Source organism: Mus caroli, unplaced genomic scaffold, assembly GCF_978045245.1.
Source record: "Mus caroli unplaced genomic scaffold, Mus_caroli_1 scaffold_11, whole genome shotgun sequence".
Classification (NCBI taxonomy): domain Eukaryota; kingdom Metazoa; phylum Chordata; class Mammalia; order Rodentia; family Muridae; genus Mus; species Mus caroli.
The window spans coordinates 18,208,287-18,224,110 of NW_028227266.1; positions in this window are offsets into that span (position 1 = coordinate 18,208,287).

The following is a 15,824-nucleotide window of genomic DNA, read 5'->3' on the forward strand; positions in this document are numbered from 1 at the left end:
CTGGGAACACTGGACGGCTGCAACGGGGGCGGGGCTGGAAGTGGCAAGCCTAAGGGCGGGCCCGCGACGCCAAGTGCCGGCGAACGCCCGCATTTGCCCCCTCCTTCTCCCAGCCCGGGGTTGCCAGCCTGTGCCACCCGCCGCGGCACCGGAGAGCGCCTCAGCGGCGACTGGTACCAGCAAGTCCTAGCTTCTCCCTTGGGTCCCCTCCCGGGGACACTCGGGGTGGGAGGGCCCAGAATCGCAAGAAAGAGAGGGCTTTTCTAGGTGAATCACTCTTCTACTCCAGATAAGGGGTCCTGTCTGTCCTCTGATGTCTGGACCCCTGAGCCTGCATTCCAAAGACAACTCAATGGCGCAGCACCTGGGCAGCACAATTTAAGAGATACTTTTAGTGGGCGCGACTGCTGGAGTCTTCTGGTCCTCACCGGGTGGGGACAAGTCTCCTCTGGACAGCAGCACAGAGCCCTTCTCTACTTTCTGAGGGGCAAGAGAGGGGAGGGGCAGGTACGAGAGGGATAGTGTAGATGGAGGGAACTTCCAGGTCCCCAAATAAGTAGGATCTGACTCCTCCCGCCCAAAGGCTTCTCTGTCTCCGTCTCACTTCTTTCAACCTTTAGGGTCGAAATCATGAAATATAGCACTTATGTTTCTGGTGTCAGGGATTTGAGGCTGTCTTGGGCACAGATTATGGCGTATAAACACTTCTGAATGAATAAGGTAGTAAATGACAAATGGATATTTACTCGCTATGTCTCTCTCCCCTAGGATCTCGTTTAAATTTTCTTTCTTTCCTTCTTGTTTTTGTTTTTTCGAGACAGGATTTCTCTGTGTAGTCCTGGCTGTCCTGGAACTCAGCTCCGTAGCTGGCCTCAAAGATCTGCCTGCCTCTGCCTCCTGAATGCTAGGATTAAAGGCATGTGCCACCAGTCCTGGCTTTAAATTGTTCTTAAAATCATGCTTATTTATGTATTTGTATGTGTGCATGCGTGTGTGTACTATGTCATATGTAGGGAGATCAGACGACAACTTGTCGAAGTTGCTTTTCTCCCCCACACCCTATGTGGGTCTCCAGGATTGAACTCTGATCACAATATGATCCATTTTTCTGGCTTCTCTCAGATCCTCTTGGTATCTGTTTCTTCCTGTGTCTTTGTGTGTGTGTGTCTCTTCCACACTGTCTGTGTCACTCTTCTACGCCTCTCTCAGGCCACTCCTCCAGCAGATCAGATTCAGCTGGCACTACCTACCCCACCCCTCCTCCGCCTGCCCCTTTAATTCCCAAGAGATTCCTGCTAGGGCCCAGCTCTTCCAACCTCAGACCTGTGCCCACAGTCCAGTTTCTGGTGTCTCTTTGAATGACCTTCCTGGGGACCATGCCCATTGCCCAGGGTCATTCAGCCCCAGCTAGCCGGCTGGGGGAGGGGGCAGGGTGAGAGGTGAGTACATATTATAAGTAGTACGGAGAAGTCATAGGGAGTGAGTCTAAAGTTGTTGCCGAAATGTCTCAGGCTAGCTCACAGCTCCGTTGAACCCTTTGGGAGAGCTCTCTAATGTAGCCCCCTGTGGGATCCCCATGGCTCCAGCCAGACCCAGCTGTTCCAGTAGGCAGAACCGTTCCTACCAGTTTTAACCAATAGAAACCATGCGTCTGGGCTGGTGAGATGGCTCAGTGGGTAAGAGCACCCGACTGCTCTTCCGAAGGTCCAGAGTTCAACTCCCAGCAACCACATGGTGGCTCACAACCATCCGTAACGAGATCTGGTGCCCTCTTCTGGAATGTCTGAAGACAGCTACAGTGTACTTACATATAATAAATAAATAAAAAAAAAAAAAAAAGAAACCATGCGTCTGACAGCATAGCCAATGTGATGTATGGGTCAGGCCTTAGGTTCTTGGCTCCTCACAACTCAAAGACCAGGCATTGGGGGCGTGTGTGTGTGTGTGTGTGTGTGTGTGCCTGAGAAATGAATCCCTGCCGCGCCTAGTAACAGTAGGAGCTTGACAAATGGTCTTCCGTATCAAAGGGGAAGCAGTGTGGGAGGTGGCTGCTTCACACCTCCCAGGCGACAATATCACCTCCTGTGAGCCCTGTCAAGCATGGTGGGACTCTTCCGGCCCTCTGGTGGTCACAGGTCCCAGGCCCAGAGCCCTCCAGTCCTGCATACATCTTGCTTTCTTTTCCATAGACTAGGACCCTGGGACTTAGGCTGCAGCGACCTGGACAGATGTCAGGCGTTACACTGACCACCTATGCTTCTGCCCCTAGTTTTCACCTCACAGCTGGAGCCAACACTTGTTGGCACTGGAATTGGCCTCTGTTCTGCTCTGAAGCCAGCCATGGGTCCCTAAGTCTCTTAGGCTAAGTAGTGCACTCAGTCCCACATCTTGATATCTACCCACTCTAACCCTGTCAGTCTCAGTCCTAGCCTCCTTACTCTTCAGAGACGCCTGAAACCTTTGAGCCTGAGCCCGTGAGATAGCTCAGCTGGTGAAAGTGTCTGCCGTTGGCTCAACCAGCTACCAAGCCTAAAGACCTGAGTCCAGCCAATTCCAGAGAGCTGTCCTCTGACCTCCACAGGGGTGCCATGGCACTGGAATATCTGCACCACACACACACGAATTCTAACACAGAGAACAATAAAAACAAAGCAAAACTTTCAGTCTTGAGACTCAGTCAGCCTGCACTGTTTCCAGGATGCTCACGGACCCCTGCACACAGGCCTTTTATAATTTCACTGAAGTGAGACATGGCAAAGTCTGTAGAATATGGATCCAGAGTCAGTCACTTTGAGGCTGCTGAAAGAGATACATCAGGGTTTGCTACGGGGACACCAACTGTGCGCACTGCAGGAGTTCTGTGACTCTGAGCATGGGTACTCTTTGCCACCACTGTATCCCAACAGAGAAATTAGGAAGGGTGACAACTGCACCCCAGGCATTCACAACGCCACACCCAATTCCCACTCCCACCCATAGATACAACTAGAAACCAGCCCTGGCCCCCGCACTCCTGCTGCAGCCCGCCCCAAGGCTTGTCTAGGCTGTTCACCTACCCAGCCTGTTCTTCAGATGATCCTCAGACACAGAGGCCGCCACACCCATGCTATGCCCACTCTCTGGAAGGCCGGGCTGGGCCTTGCCAAGGGACAGAAATGTGCTCCCTCGCAGAACACCACCAACCTCAGAACCAGAGCCGTGCGAGGGACAGCTGATTCTCACTCTCTAGCTGCCTTCTGCAGGCCCCAACTTGAACAAGGCAGCAAAGTGTCAGCTCGATTTTCACAGAACCAGAAAGTTTGGGGGTCAGCGATGCAGGTGGAGCACTGGGCTTTGTGCACGACAGACAAGCGCTCTACCAACGGAGACCCACCACCAGCCTCTCAGTAGATTGTTTCTTATTAGGGATCATTGTGGTCTCCAAAACCAGATGTGGGACTGAGGAAAAGGTGGCCTGGAGCTGGAGGACACACCTTCTCCAAGGTGCTGAGTGAGTCTGGGGCAAGGCTCCACCCCTCTCCTCTCAGCCATTTCCCCTCAGGCTTGGAGAATTCTGCAGAGGAAAATCTAACCTCACCTGCCCACAAGGACCCTCCTGTGTAGCTTGGGTGTGTGTGCTTCAAAACAAAAGCCAAGAATGGAGGAAGAGGAGGAGGAGGAGGAGATGGGGTCCTAGTGTTCCCTCCAGGTGACCCCTGTGAACCTCATCCCTTCTAAATACTAGATTTGGAAGCCTGGGGACAGCCCTCTGGTTCTCTCTGTCACACTCATTTCACCTCACATGCTGGGTGAGAAAGGAGAGGACCGAAATATCACACAGCAGACTCGGAGAGCACAGGCAAAGGCCCAGAGGCTGCAGAACACCTACAGTAAAAGACCCTGAATTCAGTCTGGGCTGGTGTGAGATTGGCTTAGGGCAAGAATGGAGCAGGGAGAGGAACTGAGGCGGAGGTGATAAAAGAACCAGGTCGGGCAAGGCCTGAGGAGTGTGACCACCTGCTCACTGTGTGACTAGGCACTGCTAGATCAGCTTCTCCGATCTCAGTTTCCTACCTGTGAATTGGAGACATATGACAGTGGTGTGGTATCTGATCCCTATCATGTCAGTGAGAGGGAGATAGAAGCCAGAAGAGGGTGAGTTCAAGGCCAGCTTGGGTTGTGTCACTTGTTAGAGACATATGACAGTGGTGTGGTACCTGATCCCTATCATGTCAGTGAGAGGGAGATAGAAGGCAGAAGAGGGTGAGTTCAAGGCCAGTTTGGGCTGTGTCCCTTGTTAGAGAAATAGAATGTCCATGTCTCCTCGGGCTTTTGGCAGAGATCAGGGGTTAAAAATAGAAATTTCAGGGCTGTGGCTGCAGTATACTTTCCCTGGCATGCAGGAACTCTGGGTTCCATGGCCAGCACCACACAAACCTGGCATGGTGGAGCTCACCTGCTATCCCAGCACTTCTGAGGTGCAAGCAAAAGAATCAGGAGTTCAAGGCCATCCTCAACCACAAAGGATAGTTTGCAACCACAAAGGATAGTTTGCGGCAAGCCTGGAGGTGGCAAACGCCTTTAATCCCAACACTCAGGAGACCAAGGCAGGCAAATCCTTGTGAGTTCAAGTCCAGTCTGGTTTACAAAGCAAGTTTGACACAGTGAGTTTTGTCTAAAATAAATAAGAATAAAGCTGGCTGGGAAGATGGCTCAGCAGTTAAAAGCACTTGTTTCTATGGCAGAAGACCTACGTTCAGTTCCCAGCACAAATGTTGGGGTGGCTCACAATCTCTGGTTACTCCGTCTCCGTGGATCTGATGCAGCTTTCTGGACTTTGCAAGGACTGTGTCATCATATGCACAAACATGACTTCATACACACACAAACACACATAAATAAAAATCAATCTTTAGAAGGGGGGGACGACATTAAAGGAGTAGTAGAGATGCCTCGGAGGATGAAGATGCTTGCAGCCAAACCTGATGACCTGAGATTCCACACGGTGACAGGAGAGAACTGACTCCCAAAAGCTCTCCTCTGACCTCCATGTGTGGATGCATCATGACACACATCACACAGGAATTTGTTCAGGTGTGTGTGTTACATCGGTATAGTCCTGGCTGGTTTGGAACATGCTGCTCTGTGTAGACCAGGCTGGCCTCAAACTGAGATCTGCCTGCCTTTGCTTCCTGAGCCTGAAGATTAAAGGCATGCACCACCAAGCCTGGCAGAGTGTATGTTTTTAGTAGCTCTGAGATGATATAATTTACATACTATAAAATTCTAGGTCAGATGTAGTGGTTCACTTCCGTTATTCTAACACCCAACACTCAGGAGGTGGAGACAGAAGGATCAGGAGTCCAGGGTAGGTAGGTCATCTTCAGCTACTGGGAGGTCAGAGCTGGCCTAAAGTATATAGGACCCTTCTCACCACCCAAAAACCATTTGACTTTATTATACCTCTCTATTGAATGTGAAGTAATATCTCACTGTGCTCTGAGCAGTTTCTACGTTCATCATTTGTTTTCTTTTCCAGAAAGGGTATCACTATGTAGCCCAGACTGGTCTCAAACTCACAGAGATCCTCCTGCCTCGGTTTTCCCAGTACCTAGATAAAAAAGATTGCACCTCCACAGCAGTGCCTGGCTAATATCTTTTCTTTTTCTTTTTTCTTTCTTGTTTTTTGTTTGTTTGTTTTTTTGAGATAGAGTTTCTCTGTGTAGCCCTGGCTGTCCTGAAACTCACTTTGTAGACCAGGCTGGCCTCGAACTCAGAAATTTGCCTGCCTCTGCCTCCTAAGTGCTGGGATTAAAGGTTTGCACCACCACGCCCGGCTAGCGGTTTGTATTTTGTTTTGAGGTTGTCAGTTTTGTTTTAAAGGTTTATTTATTTCTGTATGCGTGTGCTTGTGTCTATGTGAGCACAGGTGTGTGCCTGTTTGTGAACCCAGGGTTCCCGTTTTCTCAGTCAGGCTGGAAGGTCAGTAAACCCCAGTGAGTCTCCTGTATCTTTTTTTGAAGAAGGTGGTTTCTAGCATGCCAACTTAGGGCCCCATAATGTCACAGCAGCCATTCGTAATTGCTGGACCATTTCTCAATCCCTGTCATTTATTGTTTTGCTCTTCTGTTTCTGAGGCAGGGTCTCCCTGTGCTGGCCTGAAACTCATTATGTAGACCAGGCTAGTCTCCAACGTGAGGCAGTGCTCCTGTTTTTCCTCCCAGTTGCTGAGAGGAAGATTCATTTTTCCATGCCTAACTCTGAAACATGGTCTCTGCCATGCTGCCCAGGGTGCCCTGGGACTCCCGATTCTGCCAGAGCCTTTGGGATAGCAGCAAGACAGCAGTGCCCTGTTGGGCCTGAAGCCCATTTTTATCACTGGTCATACTTTGCAGTCTCTCTTCTTGTCCCGCACCCTTTGCAGGTCCCAGCACCCTTTGCAGGTCCCAGCACCCTCTGCTTGCAGTTCAAGCAGTTCTAGTTGCTGTTGGCATCTGACTCTAGTCCTAGCAACCCAATGCCCACAGCCTCAGCCTCCCTTTCTCCAGACCCCAGCAAGCTCTGCGGTCAGATGGGTCAGATGGGTAGATCAGGGTTGGAATCCTGGCTGCTGCCACTGTGTGTGTGTGTGTGTGCCTGTGTGGTGTGTGTATGTGTGTGTGTGTGTGCCTGTGTGGTATGTGTGTGTGTGTGTGTTTGCCTGCATGTGCGCACATGCTTGCACTTTCCTTTGTTGTTACAGGATATTTGAATCTGTTTCTAGTTATGGTGTGGTTCAGCCTTTAGCACACACCTTTAATCCCTCTGGCTGGAATGCAGACAAGCCCTTAGCACTCACTTTTAATCCCAAACGGTGAAGGTAAAGTTAGTTTGTAGAAGGAAGCACCCATGTTTAAGAGTGATGTCTAATCAAATGGTAGATAAAGTGATGGATCAAAGAAAGATTTGACAGAATAGGATACGCCCAACTCTCAGGAGAAGAGAGAGGAAAGGGAAGCTACCCAAGGGGGAGACAGACAGGACAGGAGAAGATGCAGCAGAGTTGAGAGGGAGAGCAGAACAGCCCAGATGGAGAAGGAGGCAGCTTTACCAGGAGAGTGTTACAGAGACAGACTAAAGAGAGAACCAGCTAGATACAGGTAATGTCAGAACAAGCCAGAAAATGAGAAGGAGCCAGAAGATTAAAACAGATTGCCAGAGTCAGTTTGAGGCCAAGCAGAGCAATTCAGGAGAAGCTGGAAGAAGCCATATTGAATCAGTCAGCTTAGAGAAGAGTTTGAGCCAGAACAGCTGAATTGAACCAGCCACCCAGAGCTCAGCAAGAACTAGAAAAGGACGAGCTTATTCAGCAGTAAGTCTCAGAGGCTGAAAACATTCTAGGCCTAGATAAGATTGTACCAAGGGCAGCCGGGTGGTGGTGGCACACACCTTTGATCCCAGCACTTGGGAAGCAGAGGCAGGCAGATTTCTGAGTTCGAGGTCAGCCTGGTCTACAAAGTGAGTTCCAGGACAGCCAGGGCTACACAGAGAAACCCTGTTCCCCCCCCCCAAAAAAAAAATTGTACAGAGGGCAGAAACTTCCAAGACTGAGCCTAGGTTAGCAGACAGAGGCAGTGAGACGCTGAAATGACAATGACATCAGGAGAATACAAGTTACTATGATGATTTGTGAGCCTCAGTTTCCTTGTTAGGTTTTGATTTTTGAAACACGGTCTTATTGTGTGGCACTGACTGACCTAGAACTTGCTAAGTTCAAGATAGGGCTTGAACTCAGAGATCCACCTTCTTCTGCCTCCTAGATGCTGGGATTAAAGGTGTGCAATACCACACCCATTACTTTTAAAGGTCCTCTTCCTCCTCCCCCTCCTCCTCCTCCCCCCTCCTTTTCCCCTCCCCCTCCTCCTCCCCCCTCCTCCTCTTCCTCTTCTTTTCTACTTTTGGTGTGTTTATGGATAGTTTGCCTGTGTGTGTGTCTGTGCACTGGATACATGCCTGACCACAGAGACCAGAAGAGGGCTTTAGATCTCCTGGGGTTATGGATGGTTGTAAATCGACATGAGGATGCTGGGAATCCAGGTTCTTTGGAAGATTAGCCAGTAACAAAAAAATATATGGGGAAGGGGCTGAAGTGATGGCTCAGCATTTAGCAGCACCTCTTCCAGAGGACCCATATTCATTTCCCAGCACCCAGAGGGCAACTCAAAGCCATCCGTAACTCCAGTTTCAGGGGTACCCAAGGCACCAGGCATACAACTGGTACACAGACATACACGCAGGCAAACATTCACACACATAACATAAATATTAAAAAAAAATCTTATCATTGTTATATTCGTTCAGCAACTACGTAGAAAGAGACCGATTCATTCCTAGAGCAACACCAGGAATCCAGGCCACCTGTCATAAGCAACCTATCAGCTGGCCTGGGGGAAAACGGGCAGCTCTGAATGGCCAGATTGAGCAGGGTAGGGTGGGCTCTTCCCAAGGTTGGTGTGAGCGCCTCTGTGGACCCTAAGGAGTTCTTAAATGATAGTAAATTGCCTCTCTGGCCTCTGGCTAGAGAGCACACAGGCTTTAGAAGTTCAGAAGTTCAGGTTAGGACGATATGCCTTCCAGACATCAGGTCAGGTCCTGCTGAGTCACTGACGTGCAACAAGCACACACTTGATATCTTGGTGGCTCACAATCCTTTTATTGTCTTTATGAAAACGTAATTCTATATTGCTTTGAAAAACACAGCTGAGACTTGTGATTACCGTGAGGCATTGTCTCCCCACCGGCGTGTCCGGCTTCCCTTCCAGTCCTGCTTCCACTTGACTTTGCATTTCTAGCAGCTCTGCTTGACTCTGGTTCCTTTTCCCTTCTTTCCCTTTGCTCCCCCCTCCATCCTTACTCCCCCCCCTTTTTTTTATTAATGCTTATTTTATTTTATCTATGTGAGTACACTGTAGCTGTCTTCAGACACACCAGAAGAGGGCATCGGATTCTATTCCAGATGGTTGTGAGCCACCATGTGGTTGCTGGGAATTGAACTCAGGTCCTCTGGAAGAGCAGTCAGTGCTCTTAACCACTGAGCCATCTCACCAGCCCCCTCTCTTTCTTTCCTTCTCTTCTCCTCCTCTGCTTCCTCATCTTCTTCCCCCTCCTCCTCCTCTTCCTCCTCCTCCTCTTCCCCCTGCTAGATAGGGTTTCTCTGTGAAGCTCATGACCAGGCTGGTCTCAAAGTCACAGAGATCTGCCTGCCTTCGCCTCCTGAGTTCTGGGATTAAAGCCATGTGACACCATTATCCGACTTTTAATTTTTTTCTTTTTTTCTCCAGATATTTTAAGGTTTTTTTATTCTTCTTTTCTCCTCCTCTTCCTCCTTTACCTCCTCCTCCTCCTTCTCCTCCTCCTCCTCTTCTTCTTCTTCTTCTTCTTCTTCTTCTTCTTTTAAGATTTATTTATTTATTATATGTAAGTACACTGTAGCTGTCCTCAGATACTCCAGAAGAGGGCATCAGATTTCGTTACAGATGGTTGTGAGCCACCATGTGGTTGCTGGGATTTGAACTCGGGACCTCCGGAAGAGCAGTGGGTGCTCTTAACCACTGAGCCATCTTGCCAGCCCTCTCTTTTTCTTTTGTTTGTTTTTGTGAGACAGGGTTTCTCTGTGTAGCCCTTGATGTTCTGGAACTCACTTTAAACCAGGCTGGTCTTGAATTTAGAGATCTGCCAGCCTCTGCCCCTCCAGTGCTGGGAGTTAAGTTGTGTGCTGCTACTGCCCAGCTGTTTTTTATTTTTATTTATTTATTTGTAAAGATTTCTTTATTTTATGTATGTGAGTACAATGTAGCTGTCTTCAGACACACCAGAAAAGGATCTCATTACAGATGGTTGTGAGCCACCATGTGCTTGCTGGGAATTGAACTTAGGACCTCTGGAAGAGCAGTCAGTGCTCTTAACACTGGGCCATCTCTCCAGCCCTGTTTTTTTGTTTTTGTTTTTTTGTTTTTTTTCGAAAAGATCTTGCTAGGTAGTTCTGGTGTCCTGACACTCACAGACATTATACCTGCCTCTGCATCCTGAGTGCTGGGATTAAAGTCTTACCTGAGCCGGGCGTGGTGGCGCACGCCTTTAGTCCCAGCACTCGGGAGGCAGAGGCAGGCTGATTTCTGAGTTCGAGGCCAGCCTGGTCTACAAAGTGAGTTCCAGGATAGCCAGAGCTACACAGAGAAACCCTGTCTCGAAAAACCACAAAAAAAAAAAAAAAAACGTCTTACCTGTCTCTGCTGGTTATTTTCATGTTTGTTGATTTGTCATTTTGCTTTCCTGGCGAACACCCTAAAGTAACGCATGCTTAGTAGTGGCAGTTCTGATCCGATCCACTCCATGTTGTGAAATGTTTTGCTTTATTGGTCTTGACACTCAGTCCATGTTGTGTGTGTGAGTGTTCAAGGACACAGGGAAGGCTGTCAACTGTCCTGCTCTATATTCTCTGCCTTATTTCTGAATCTGGTGGCCAGCAAGTCCCAGGAGCCCCCACAGCACCGGGCTTACAGGAGCACTGGCTACACTCAGCTTTTCATGTGGGTGATGAGAACTCATGTTTTCCTGCTTGCACACAGACTGCTTCTTCTGGTGTGTGTGTGTGTGTGTGTGTGTGTGTGTGTGTGTGTGTGTGTGTGAGAGAGAGAGAGAGAGAGAGGGAGAGAGAGACACAGAAACAGAGAGAGAGACAAAGAGAGAGACAGAGACAGAGAGAGACAGACAGAGAGAGACAGAGACAGAGAGAGAGATCAGGTCTCAGATTTGGCAGCAAGCTCCTTTACCCACTGAGCCACTTTACAGTCCCTATTTCTCCAGCCTTGTGTCCTTCTGTGACAAATGAGGCAGTGAATTGCAGCCAGTGCAGTTAGTTATAAGGTGGAGACAGCTTTGTCAGCCTCCACCTGTGCTTGGGCCATCTGCATACGATAGGAAGTAACATTAGACTAAAGTAAAATGTTTGTTTGTTTGTTTGTTTGTTTGTTTGTTTGTTTGTTTGTTTGAAACAGAAGTCCCATGTAGCACAGACTAGCTTCAAATTCCTTGTGTCGCAAGGATAACTGTGATCTTCCGGAGTCGTTAAGTTAAGAGCCCCTCCCCCTTTGCTTTTCTCTCCTTCCTTTCTTTTTTTATAATTCTTTCTCTCTCTTTCCTTCTCTGTCTTTTAAACAAGGGACCCACCCCAGGAGCCCATGCTATACAAATATGAAAGGCAAGACAGTATGGCTCCAGACAGTGGGGAAGATTGACCAGGAGTGTAATATAAACTCATGGGCTGTGAGGCTGCACCTCTCTCTTGAGTCTCTTTCTTCAAGCCTGTGTCATTTTTGCCAACAAGTGCTCAACCTGGGAGGGAGTTCAAGGTGAGATGGATTTCACCCAGGGCAAGGGAACTGGGTGCTGGCGCAGTTTTGGAGTGGCAGAGAGACTTTGCTAACCTGAGGAGTCAATGCCACAATGTCAGCAGGGAGAAACTTCCCCATATAAATGCCATTCCAAAGAGACTGTCATTTGATGCCCAATGCTGCCTGATGGAATGCTTTCTTGTTCCTCTCTCCCTCCTTCCTTCCTTCCTTCCACCCTCCCTCCGTCTCTCCCTCCCTCCTTCCTTTCCTCTCTCCCTCTTTCCCTCCCTTCCTCCCTTCTTTCCTTTTTTTCCTTCCTGATGTTTTCGATGGAAGCCAGGGTCTCAGCCTTGCCAGGCTAATGCTCTCTCCATCTGTGTGTGGTGGTGACCACACAATCTCACCATGACTCAGGACAGAGAGAGGCAGGAAGATTTTGATACCAGGTCAGAAGGGCTCACATGGTGAAAACCTGGCTTGGAAACCAAGGGCTGCCACCAGCTGAAAGCTTTTGCAGAGCTGATGGTGTACCTCAGCAGGCTGTTCTTGCAGGGGACCAGAATTTGGTTCCTTCTCTCACAGGAAGTGGCTCACAATCAACTTTAATTTCAGCTCCAGGACCCCGTCATCTGGGTATCACCAGCATCTGCATGCTCTCTCTCTCCCTTTCTCTCTCTCTCTCCCTCTTTGTGTGTGTGTGTGTGTGTGTGTGTGTGTGTGAGAGAGAGAGAGAGAGAGAGAGAGAGAGAGAAAGAGAGGTTTTTTTTTGTTTTTTTGTTTTGTTTTTCGAGACAGGGTTTTTCTGGAACTCCCTCTGTAAACCAGGCTGGCCTCAAACTCAGAAATCTGCCTGCCTCTGCCTCCCAAGTGCTAGAATTAAAGGCATGGGCCACCGCTGCCTGGTTGATTTTTTTTTTTTAAAGATTTGTTTATTTATTATATGTGAGTACACTATAGCTGTTTTCAGACACACCAGACGAGGGCGTCAGATCTCATTACGGATGGTGAGCCATCATGTGGTTGCTAGGATTTGAACTCAGCACCTTTGGAAGAGCGGTCAATGCTCTTAACCTCTGACTGGCTGATAATTTTTTTAAAAAGTCTTTAAAAAAAAATTAAAGTAATCAAACAGAAACAGCACTGTTAGAGAGGCCAAGACTCAGCGACTCAGCTCAGGTGGTAGAGTGCTTATGTAGCCTGCTTGAGGCCCGGGATTCCACTGGCCTTCTCCCCTCCCCACATACATCCGTGTGAGAGATAGTGTGTGCTTGTCACACTAGGTGTTAAAGGTAGGAAAATCAAAGTTAGAGCTGGAGAGATGGCTCAGTGATTAAGAGAACTAGCTGGTCTTGCAATGTACTTAGGTTTAATTCCTATTACAAACATTTTGGCTCACAAACTGTAACTCCAGCTGCAGGGAATCCAAGAGCTCTGCTAGCTACAGGCATGCACATGGTTACGTGGTACATATACATCCTTGCTGGCATCCAACTTATGAAGATAAGCAATTTAAACCTATTAAAAAAAAAAGTTCAAGGCCATCCTAGGCAACACCGTTAGCTGGAGGATAGCCTGGGCTATACAAGACTCTCCAAAGCATTGCATGGCATATCCCACTCCCTCCTCACCAGGTGTGCTGTGGCATCTTGGCTATCTTCCTTCACCATCCTGTGGGTGGCTGAGTGCCCAGGCTTGCTTCCCTGCTCAGTATTACAAAAGAGAACTATGGTAAATGTTGCCAGCCAAGAAAAAGGTCAAAGTTCAAGATTAGAGGCACACTTTCTGCTGAACCTCAGTTGTTCTTACAACAGTTTCAATCAGGAAATTCCGATGGGTGTGGCTGGTGCACGCCCCTGAATGGTGAATAATCGCAAGAACTCTTTTTTTGTTGTTGTTGTTGTTGTGAATATAGCTCTCCTTGTGAAGCCTAGGCTAGCCTCAAAGTCACTGTGTACCAAGGCTAGTCCTTTGGTGTCAGCCAGTCTCCTGAATGCTAGGATGACAGGCTTGAGCCACCACACCCAGCTGAAAGAATGCCATTATAAAATGAGGAAGAGGGCTGGAAATGTAGCCTGCTGCAGAAATTTTAAAAAGGTTTTTCTCTCTCTCTCCATTTTTATTTAGGGTACGTGCACATGTGTGTGTGTGTGTGTGTGTGTGTGTGTACTAGCATCTTACAGAATTCATTTGGAGGGTTAAAGGACAGCTTTTGGGAGTTGGTTTTCACCATCTCCCATTTGGGTCCTGGGGGTCAAACTCAGGTCACCAGTCTTAGCAACAAGTGCCTATACACACTGAGATATTTACAAACTCCCTTTGCCCTCATTTGATTTTGTTGTTGTTGTTGAGTTTTGTTGTTTTAGTAGTTGTGTGTGTTTTTGATACAGGGTCTCACCATGTGAGCCCGTAGTGGTCTTGAATTCACAGAGATCCATTCTGCCTCTACTTAATGCTGGGCTCAAATGCATGTGTCACTATGAGAGTTCTCTCTCTCTCTCTCTCTCTGTTTTGTCTCTTTCTCCCTCTTTGATTTTTTTTTTCAAGACAGCCTTGGCTGTGCTGGAACTCACTCTGTAGACCAGGCTGGCCTTGAGCTCAGAGATCTGCCTGCCTGAGCCTGCCTAGTGCTGGGACTAACGATGTGAGGTATGACTGCCCAGCATGGTCACCCCACCCCTGTTTTTTTTTTTTTTTTCCCTTGAGATCGGATCTGATGGCCTCAAACTTGCTATGTGTGTAGCCCAGGTTGAACTGCCTCCACCCCCAAGTGCCTAATACACACGGTTTATGTGCTGCTGGGGACTGAGCCCACACTGTGCATGCCATGTAGGCACTCTACCAACTAAGCCCCAGCTCCAGTCTTATTTCAAGTATCTTAGGTGGCAACCTGATATGATTTCATTTCAGGGAAAGGTCTATACAGTCAGGGCACTGAAGTACTCACTACTCCAACAAAGATGCCTTCAGCCTTTCTTTTTCTCTTTTGCAGTGCTGGGGACTGAACATGCCCCATGAGTGCTAAAACAAAGCCTTACCAATTTACCCTCATCTATACTCGCCCTGCTGATTTCCCCTCCCTCCGACCCTATCCAACTACAAATGAGGTTGCAGCCTTTCCCATTTTATATAAAAAAGACATCCTACTTTCTGAAAAGGCCCCCCTTCTTTCTCTTTGGGTTGGAATCTTTCCTTGGATATCCATCAGTTGTATGAAGATGCAGTTAGGGCGAGGCAGGAGGACCTTGTATGCCTGTAATCCCAGCACTCTGGAGGTGGAGAGAGAAGGATCATAAATTCAGGACAGAGTAGCAGGTAAAGGTGTTTGCTGCCAGCCGGACGACCTGAGTTCAGTCCCTAGGACCCATGTGGTAGAAGGTGACTTCCAAAAGTTGCCCTCTGAGTGCCACATAAGTGCTGTGGCAAGGATGTGTACACACATGCACACACACACACGTGTGTGCACATAAACACACAGATGAAAAAGTGTAATAAATAAATAATAGGCAAATTCAAGGCTATCCTCAGGCACATAGCTTGTAAGTTCAAGCTCAGCCTGGGCTACATAAGATAGGGTCTCAAAATACCAAAATTGGGGCTGGAGAGATGGCTCAGCAGTCAAGGGCACTGACTGCTTTTTCAGAGGTCCTGAGTTCAATCCCCAGCAACCACATGGTGCCTTAAACCATTTGTAATGGATTCTGATGCTCTCTCTTGGTGTGTCTGAAAGCAGCGACAGTGTTCTCATAAAAATAAAATAAATAAGTAAAACGATTCACTAAAAAATGACAAAATTGTTTTTCTTTTATAGTCTTACAGATAACTCCCTCAAATTTTGCTCAGGAGGAAACTGAGGCACAGAGAATCATGACCAATGGGGCACCGGGGTCAGGGATAGTCACATCCCCAGGGTGACATCTTGGTTGATAAACTCTGCTGTGTTCACAGTCTCTTTCGTTCTCATGAAGCCCAGGCTGGTTTCAAAGGCCTTGCATAGCAGAGGAGGAGCCTGTGCCCCTGCCTTTGCCTCTGAGACTTGGGTTTCATGCACCACTACACTCAGTTTCTGGGTTGCAGGGAATGGAACAAAGGGCCTCACGTATGCTAGGCCCTCTACCAACTCAGCTCCATCGCCAGTGTGCTCAGTCTTTAAGTCCCCCAGCACTAAAGATGCTGACGCAGGCGGGCAGCCTTGAGTTGGAGGCCAGCCTGAGCTCCAGGGTGGGTTCTCTGCCTGGGCTCTAAAATTTCACTGCAGGTGGAGGCATGTCTTCTGGGCGTGACCGGAGCTCGTGTGCCTAAGCAGGGCTTGAATAGTCGGAATGTACTCTCCACAGGAGAGTCAGGTCTAAGTGAGAGCTTGTCTCAAAACATTGGAAAAGGCCCTTCAGATGGCTCAGCGAATAAAGGTGCTGGCTGGCTGGGAACTTGAGTTGGCTCTTTCGAGATCTCCACAGGCACGACAAACCCCATGTG